General features: G+C 33.2%; 1 long non-coding RNA gene across 1 annotated transcript; it reads left to right on the top strand.

Moving 5' to 3' along the window:
• The first annotated feature begins 485 nt into the window (after positions 1–485).
• LOC141686314 (uncharacterized) lies at positions 486–2,296 on the top strand. Its single transcript, XR_012560737.1, has 2 exons — positions 486–768; positions 1,788–2,296. It is a non-coding gene; the product is annotated as an uncharacterized LOC141686314 (long non-coding RNA).
• The last annotated feature ends 7,414 nt before the right edge of the window (positions 2,297–9,710 follow it).

Here is a 9,710-nt window from a genome sequence, read left to right as displayed (position 1 = left end):
TAAGTATGGTAAAAATTTTGTAACATTCAGAGAATTTTTGTCCAAGAACAAAAATCGAGGTAGTTGGTCCCACAATTGACCAAGTTTGACCTAGCTACCATTGACCAAGGTTGACCAAAACTTGCAGTACATCATTTTATAATATTTAGGTAATTATAATATTTTTAACGGTATTTATTTAAGAGTTTTTAGGGTGGTCATATTTAATGATGCTTAATGCTTAATTAAAATGATTAAATAATAATTAAAAAAAAGGAAAATATATATTTAATTAAATATATCAGCTGAGTTTTGAATCCCATAAATTTGTTTGTCTTATATGGCTATGTCAAAAAAACACAACCTACCTGCCAAATCATCAATCCATGTGACATACAACATTCACCATCCATTTTCCTCAAATCTCCACCATTCAATCCACCTAAATTTTCCTATAAATAAACCCCCAACCCAACCCATTTCAACCAAGCTAAAGATCCACAAAGTTGCTGGGATTTTTTCAAGAAGTGCCTCTTTTAATCTCTTTCAAATTCTATACACACACTTCTTCTCAAAAATCTTCTCTCTTTTAAATATATATACATATATACAAGGTTTTTGATATACAAGCTTAGCTTCACCCAAACAAACTTTATCCCATCAAGTGAGCTCATCCACTACCACTCTCCGGCCTCCCGAATGGCTGCCCAAGTTCGAACATAGTGCCAAAATCCGGCCAAACCTCCGGGGAATTTTTCCGGCGAACTTTTCCGACCGTTATCCAAAGTGGTAATTTTTAGCTTCTTCTTTGAGTTTCTTTTATTTGAGATTTGTACTTAATTTCTTTACTTCATCTCAAGCTCTAATACTAGATATCCTATAAATAAGGTTCTCAAAGAAAAGAGAACAAAGATTCAAACTCGGAATTCGAATAAAGTACTTGATCTTCAAAAAGAAGCTTTAAAAGAAGATTATCTATAAAATACAAGTACTTAAATCTCTATAACTCCTCACGAGTGAGATTTCATATTTGACAAAACTCGCGAGTTGGTCAATTACTTGAAATTTATTTATCTCGATCTTGGCCAACGTATTTCGTGAATATAGAAATAATTACGAAAGGTATCGTATAATCCTCACTAACATCTTTAGTGTTCCGTAGGATTATAATTCGATCAATAGTAAGCTTTGTAATTTTGTCAAATATCAAAGACGGATTTAATCACAAGAGTTGGCCAGTTACTTGCACTTCACTTATTTGGATCTTGCCCAACGCATAGTTCGTGTATATAATATCATTACGAAAAGTATCGTTTAATCCCCACTAACATCTTTAGTGTTCCGTAGGATTATAATTCGATCAATAGTAAGCTTTGTAATTTTGTCAAATATCAAACAGAACATCAATTGATGTAGCTATATTAAAGTATAAAAATTGGGAGAACTGTTTGCATCACATATTGATGAACTGAGTTGGTAAAAATAATTTGCAGAATCGTTTTTGTTCAATCACAAGAAATATTATCTAAACAACTTGTTAGCGACAACCCTTCTGTTGTTGATCCATCTCCTTGTAAGATATAAATCAGTGATATTAGAGGTATTGTTGTATGAGGTAAGGAATAATGTATGAGGTAATGAATAATGTATGAAGACAAGGATGAAGATGCAGGTCCGCCCCACCCAAAAAAATCAATTAAATCAATTACTTTAAAAAAAAAAATTGCAGCAATACAGGATACCTTGTGCCATCTTTGTAGCTGAATTCATGTCACATCTAACAATTACATTTGTGGTTATTGTACCAGCAACTGATAAAATTAAAGATGCTCGGAAGGAGAGCTGCTGAAGACCCTGGAGTGATATGACTCATATATATATATGAAAAATTCTTGTTTGTACTTACTATTGTTATGGTAGTCATGAATCATGGGCGTTGAAGAAATGCAACGGTGATGAGTATTGTCCAGTACAACAGACTGAGGAACAAACCTAGGTTGGCCTCTCTTCCATGGAAGGCCCTCGCCTAATTTCAGATGGGAGAACATTATAAGATGTCAGGAAACGAAGGCCTAATAGAGGACATGGAAGGTAACTTTAAAATAAAAATATAGGACCGACGGTTAGGTTTTTGTTATAGGAGTGGTACGTAACAAAGGTGAATCCAGGAAAGGGTAATAAGTAAATAAATACTTGTTGAACTTATCTTTTGCACCAGAGACATTAACCCTCTTCCTGGATAATCTTCTCCGCTCCAAAATATCCGGAGTTACAAGAATTGAGGGGCCCCTATGCTTTGGCAGCACATTTTTGGATCTATCTATCATGTGCAGAAATAAATTTCAGAAACTAATGTGGCTGTAATTTTGAAGCATAGAATAAACAACACAAAAGATTTTGGACAATAAAAAAGTTGTATTGCAAATGATTTTCTGAATTGCTTCTGCGGAGAATTAAATACGAATAGGTGTAGTTTTTTTAAACATTTTTTAAGCTAAATGTAAAATGCATGTTAGCGTTGCAGGGTACAATGACTAAAATTTTTAACTACTTAAAGCTGTATATATGCATTGATTTGATAGCTATCAAAATTGAACACAAATCATGATGTAATTGAGCAACAACACGCACCTTCGGTTGAGGCTCCTGGTGGTTAGGAATCGCAGTGGAGCTGGAGGCTGCAGTGAGACAATTTACTGGCAAGTAACCAAATTTGTAAAGCGGAAATATAGGCGCAAGGTAATACACAACATGGCTATGCACATGTTTTCTTTAAATGGAGGAACAAATATCACCTTGCGGGGATACATCTGCTAAACTGAGGGGGCAGTTAAAGACTTTATGACAGTCTGATACATCATCACCTGATTAAGTAGATGTCGATGTTAAGACACCTACAAAACTGAATGCAACAACTTACGCGCAAAGGACTAACATAAGGAAATACTTTCAGGTGGGGCTTGCTTTGGTGGAAGGAGGTATGAATAGTATGTTGAGTGAGTTCTGCCACTCGATGTCAAGGCCTGCCCCTCTTTTTGGAAGGGCCTTCCTCTATTTGCATATACAAACAGAAGCAATAGATGATTTTCAATGGGTAATCAAAACATGAATGTAAATGAAATCTAGAAAATAGTGATAGGGGTAACACTGATCCGCATGTTGTGGAAACCTATTTTTCCCATTAAACTATAAGAGCATAGTCTTTCACATATACACATGACGTGAATAAGCAATAAGAAAAGACTAAAAAATATTAAATGAATGAGTAATAACACTCTGGTGGTTACTTTCTTTTTGTCCGGGAAGCATTAACCCTTTTCCTTGATAATCTCCCGCATTGCAAAACCTCCTCAGTCTCGGGAACGGGAGGACGCCCCGCTTCCTTGATGCAACAGTCCCTTGATTGTGTGTCACGATCAAAAATTATAATTAGAAGTCTTATTCATTACGAAAAGAAATCAATACCCACTTCATAAGACCAAAAAACTATAATCGTCCAATAAAAAACTTCCTAACATTTTTAGAGAAAGAATAAGTTTAAATATAGGTGGATATGCTGGGGAAGCAATTAGGAAAGGATGATAATATATTTTTTTTGATATTTTTTGCATGATAGTTCCATAAAACAATATGAAAGTAATATATATAAGAAACCTTTGTTTTGTATTGATACTCATTGTGTTGTTGCCCTTCAAACACAATTCCCGAGAGAAATGAACTATCATGAAGCTATAGTCGGTATTTATCATATGGTCATGTTAGATGCAGGTTACCGAAAAATGTAGCATGGAGGTCGCCTTGTGTTGAGTGTGCATCCAAATTCAGCAGGCAGCTACGCAATGCATCAGAGGGTAACGCAACACCACCCGGTGGGATGGATGATGATACAAGTCAAGACCAATATTGTTGCTGTCATTGTGATATCCTGGATTTTCAGCAATTAATATTAATATTCCTTAAATATGTTTATATAATTTTTGATTTAGAAGAAATAAAATTGTGGATATTTTATTTCTGCTTGACATGTTCGTTTCATTAAATGGTAATGTGCTAATTGGTACTTGGTCTCAATCCCTATTTATGAAGGTATTTAATTACTTTTACAATTTAAATTTTTTATCTAAAAGCCGATTATTTTATCAATATTGGTAAAACTGAGTCTATTTTCCAGTCTTGGGAATCGAGTGGATATTTTACTCGCCTCAATATTTTATTTGTGTGACAAATATCATTTGGTATTTTAACCGTGTTCACCCGGGCATAGGGTGAGGTTAAAAAATATTTAAAAATAATATTTTACAGCTATTTTGTTACATGTTAAATGAATAATAAAATGTTTAATATTATTTAAAATTATGTTTGGCGATGATTTAACATGCGGTGGATTTGTATGTGGTCTTGTAAGGATTAGAGTATTTTTCGGATACTCATTACGTGTTAAAAATGCGTTTATATGAAATTAATCACGGTCTGGCCGTGTGCCAAATTACGCTTGTTCTGTGTTACGTGTTAAATTCCCAATATGTGTTGAATTATTCATACTCTTGAATTGTTGTTGCAATTGATTGCTGAATCGTATTAATATATTCTTCTATTTAAAAGGGTATTATCAAAGTTTAATTTTATAAATATGAAATTTATTTTTAAATTATTTTTAGGGCTTTACAATTTCAATAATTATTTATTGGAATTTATAAAATTTAAAAAACAATATTTCATCAATTATTTAGCCCTAAATGATTTTCTGATTGTATTTCATTGCGAGTCCAATGATAAATTCAAAAATATTTCAAAAAATATGAAAATTTTATTTTACTAGTTTTTAATTATTCAAAGAATTTTAAAATTATTTTGGTAATTTTTGAGTGTTATTCACTCGCAAATTGGTTCGTAAAATAGGGGAATGCGAGACAGAACTGAGCTTGTAATCAGAAGAAAAGACACGTGGCAACACCCTGTTATTTCAGTGATACGTGTTTATTTCTACAAAATTGTGAGATGTTAATAAATATAAAAATAAAACATCAATCTCTCATCTCTCTCATCTCGATCTCGCTATAGTCTCTCTCTCTCGATCTCTCACTCATCTTCTCTCTCCCGTCGCCATCTCTCCCCTCTCACATCTCTCCTATCTCTCCCATTCTCTCCCTCCCCTTCCCTCTGTTTTCGCGGTTGTTTCTTGTCGTCTCCGGTGAGAGGCTGTTAGGTAATGAATCACACACAGAGGGGGGGGGGGTGAATGTGTTTTCTGATTTTAGTCTTTTCTTGAAAGATAATGATTGAACAAAGTAAATTAAATCTTGTATAGAAAAGTGTTCATGCAGAAATTAAACTTGCATAAAATAAAGAACGCAGATGTTCAAAACTCACTTAATTTTTGTATTAAAAATTAAGATGCTTTGCTACAAAATTTCTAAGCTCTTCTAAGTTAAAGAGCTCAGCTTCTTCTCGAGAGTGTTACAATTTTTTTTTATCTATTTTGTTACACTTAACTAGAAGACTAGTGTTAACTTTATAGCTCAATTAACTGCTGGTTTACACAGTGGATAATAGACATGCTATTAGCTTTTCTAAACTGTCACTTGTCATTTCTATTTATAGAAAAACAAATCTTCCATTTCTGGCTTAACATATCTTTAGCATCCGGTGTTTAATTTAATCTTCCTATGTCAGTTAATCTTTTCCATTGATCTTGCACACTCTTCAAGCTGTTTTTTGTAGACTTGTCAATCTAGTTGTTGGATTGTTTGTTGATTGTTTATCTTGTATATTAAACTGATCTGCAATTCTGTACTTTGAGACTGTACTTCGAGATCTCCAGTTTGATTCATTTGAACACTTGATATCTCGACAAGTTTAAAGGCTTATGGAGATGTTTGGTACTCCATAATAAGTTTGGCTTGTAGAGGTCTTCAGCTCATCGAGATCTAAAGTCTTCATAACTTCACTTGACTTGTAGATATCTCTGAGTTCTCGAATGGATATAGACTTGTCGATAACTCTGAGTTCTTTATTGAAGGAATGACTTGTCGATATCTTTTTGAGTTCTCGAGTAACTTTCCTAACTTCTCTACTCCGGTGGATATTGCTTATCCGTTGAGTATATATTGCTCATCCGTCGAGTAGATGTATAGCTTATTCGTCGAGTAGATATTGCTCATCCGTCGAGTAGATGTTATTCATCCATCGAGTGGATATATATATCTCATCCGTCGAGTAGATATTGCTTATCCGTCGGTACTCTCTGGAGTTTGAATGACTTCTTGATAAGTCATTCTGGAGTTCTCGAATGACTTCTCTATAATATTAAATCTGTGACTTGTAAAGATCTTGACTTAGAACATTTTTCTCCAAACAGATTTATTCAACTCCAAGCTTCTTCAAAATTCTTCTGAGGTATGATCTTCTTGATCTTCTTCCAGATAGAATCCTTAGGCTTGATACTGTTTTAGGAAAAAGACTCCAGTCTGCTCCTTTGCATTTTTACAGACTTTAAGTGTTACAAGTACAGAATACAAATTTAGATAACAATTCAACTTATTTAGGGTTGACCCCAAGCTTAACTGATTGCTAATGACATTTTCAGCTTCACTAATCTTTGACATCATCTATTATATATTACAGAGGCCGCCTGAACTCCGCTGGGTTTGGTGGCTTCATTTATGTTTTCGTTGGATTATACATATGTACATATATTTATTTATGTGTGTATATCTGTTGTATTGGATTTTGTGTGTATGTGTTGCTATGCGTGTATGCTTGTGGTGTGTGTTGAGTACACTACTTGTGTTGCGTGGTTGTAGTTCTGTTGTGGTGTTGTTGTACTGTGTTTTGATTTTCTGATTGATTTTGTGAAGAAAATTCGATGAGAAACCTTGTGATTATTGAATTAATTATTTGGTTTACAAAAAATATCGGTGAAATTCGCGTTGGAAACCCGAAATAAACGGGTAACCCCGAATTTTTACTACCGTCGGCGATGAGTTTGGGCGAGCCGACGGTGGACCGTGATGTATTAACTAAGTCCTACAAATTATAAAATATTGTCTCGTATATTATTTTCGATGTTCGAGTTAGTTTTTTGTAAATATTAGAGTCGTAATTGGTTGATTTGTATTGTGAATTATGATTGGTTGTGTCGATATGATATCGACTGGCAGTCTGATAAACAGAGGAGGTGCTGCCCGATTTTCGAAAAATAATTATTGGGAAATACGGGAGTACAATCTTTAATTGTCGGATACGCTAATCGATTTATTCTGTAAATTATATAATACTTAGTATCAACTTATCTTCGATGCAAGAAACCGACTTGAATAAATAGGTGATGTCATTCGGTGAAATATTTTGCAAAAAAGAGTCCTATAACCCTATATTTCTGTAATAACGGTTATACATACTTTCTAAAAGTAATTATCGAACCAAATTTTGAGTATTGTATATTGAGATAGTGTGTATAAATATGAGTCGAGTTATGTCATCATAAGGGTAGAATTAAATGGTGAGGATATGTTTGTTGTATAGTTGATTAAAACTTATATTTTGTCCTGTAGGATCCAGTAAGAACCAGACATTGGATAAGAGTGGAATAGAATGGTATTGAGTATGTAGTTCCTAGCAATCGCAGGAGCAATATATTGAAATAGAAAGACAGTGAGGTCATGAGATGTCAGACTGAGATGATCGTGTTATTGCTAAACACCAAAAGCAAGTATCATTATCTTCACTTATAATTCAAGTGAATATTTTCTTACACCCTATTATGCAAGTTTCTCTATACTATTTTAATTTCAGAATAGTAGATGTTTTACATATCAAACTGCTTAGATTTATAAATGTTTACATACTCAAAAATTTAGATTATGTTATAAAGATTTTTGGGACACATTGCATACATATAATCATTGGATTATTGAAATCATGCTATTCTAGCAATTGTTCTGCTAGAATATAATTCATATTTCAGTTAGATAGTAAATAACTATCCTAACTAGATATACTTTATACAGTGGATTTTGATTATATATTAAGCGAATAACTAATCATTCTAGTTATCTCGCCATCAGTTGATGTAGTTACTTCAGACCATGTGAAATAGGGAGTCGGTTATTTGAGGATATCAATTGATTCGATTTCTTTATAAAAAATATTTTGATTGGATGAATGCATAAGTGACCGGGGCGGATGTTCCAGCGAAGGGCCATGTATTATATGAAATATTTATTATACAACTTATGCCATAGGCAGATATATTATCTTTTTATTTGAGTACTCGTATTGTGGGACATGTTTCTACGAACCATGATCCAGTGCTATCACACGGCTGATCAGCATGTGATAGTACGTGCGTCGATGAAGGATTCCAATCTAAAAACTTATCGTTTAATCGTTAAGATTATGATAGCTTGTGATAGTTTTTATTCTCGTGCGTATCCTGTGATTGATGATTATATAATAGATGATTTACAATATATTGTCATTTCATAGTTTACATGAAATATTGATGTTGATACTTAAATTGCTATTAATATCAATAGTGGTATTGATATATATGATTGATGTTGACCTTCATACTTTAGTACTAGTATGTTGTGAGCATCTAAGTTAGTATTGATATCTAATTTGACGTGACATCAAAATGAGTATTGATATCATGATTAGGGTTTTGAGTAAAATGGATATAAGTTTATGATTTAATCCATAAATACTGTGTCGTATTATTGTTTATGATATTCACGTAAGCACTATTTTACGAGTTTTATCTCGTCGAGATTTAAATAATTGCTGAATCATTTTCACTCAAAAATATCAAAAAGGGTTTTGGATACAGTTGAGAAAATAATTATTTAATTTCTTAACAAATTTTCTGATTCAGCAATCATGATTTTAAATGTTCTACTCTATTGCATATGTCTATTTTCTATCAAAAGACCATATATTATGTTATACGAACTTGCTGAACATTTCTTTCGCTCATACTTGTCTTTTTTTAAATTTAACCTTCCAATGAGGATTAACTTACGCTGTTAACCGCGTAATTCGAGAAAAGCAAAGCAAGAAGTTTTTGGAAGGTGGTTGGTTCAGGATTTGTGAAACTAATGTAAGTTATATTATGTAAAGTTGTCTATATATTATAGTTGAGTTATTATATTTGGGCCTAGTATACTTATTTTTAAATTATACTATCGGGTTTAGCTTTGAGTTTGTAAATTGTTGAAAAAATGTTTCAAAAGAAAGCAAAAAAAAATTATTTGTGGAATTTGGATATCTTGTTTCTAGAATTGTAACATTAAAAGATATTGGATTAGTTGGGGTCATAGATGCTAAATATCTTTTGCTGACATTTGTTTATTATTAAACATGTAGTTTTCGATTGAGGTTTAATCGTGACAACCAGATCTTCTGAGCCCGAAATTGGGGGCGTTATAGTCATGGTCAAGAGATCTCAATACTTCCATTCGACGCTTACTTTGCTGGCACGAGGAATGAATTGTAGGAATTAATAAATTCAGGGTGTCTTGGTTGACGTCCACTGTGTCACGCCTAGGCCTGCCTCTTTTTCTCTACTCTTTTTCTTGAAGGTCCTTCTCCTAGTTTTAAAGAACAGAGAATCAGCATTTTAACGGGTAAAAATAATTAGCATGAGACACAGAGGCAAAATTAAAGAGGAAGCCACATATAAATGAGATTATCGAAACAAATAGGCCGAGGATGAGTGATATAACCTACTG

This window comes from Apium graveolens, chromosome 9 (genome assembly GCF_009905375.1).
Source record: "Apium graveolens cultivar Ventura chromosome 9, ASM990537v1, whole genome shotgun sequence".
In the NCBI taxonomy this organism is placed as follows: domain Eukaryota; kingdom Viridiplantae; phylum Streptophyta; class Magnoliopsida; order Apiales; family Apiaceae; genus Apium; species Apium graveolens.
Note: the sequence above shows the minus strand (reverse complement) of the source record. Positions and strands in the feature narration are given on the sequence as shown.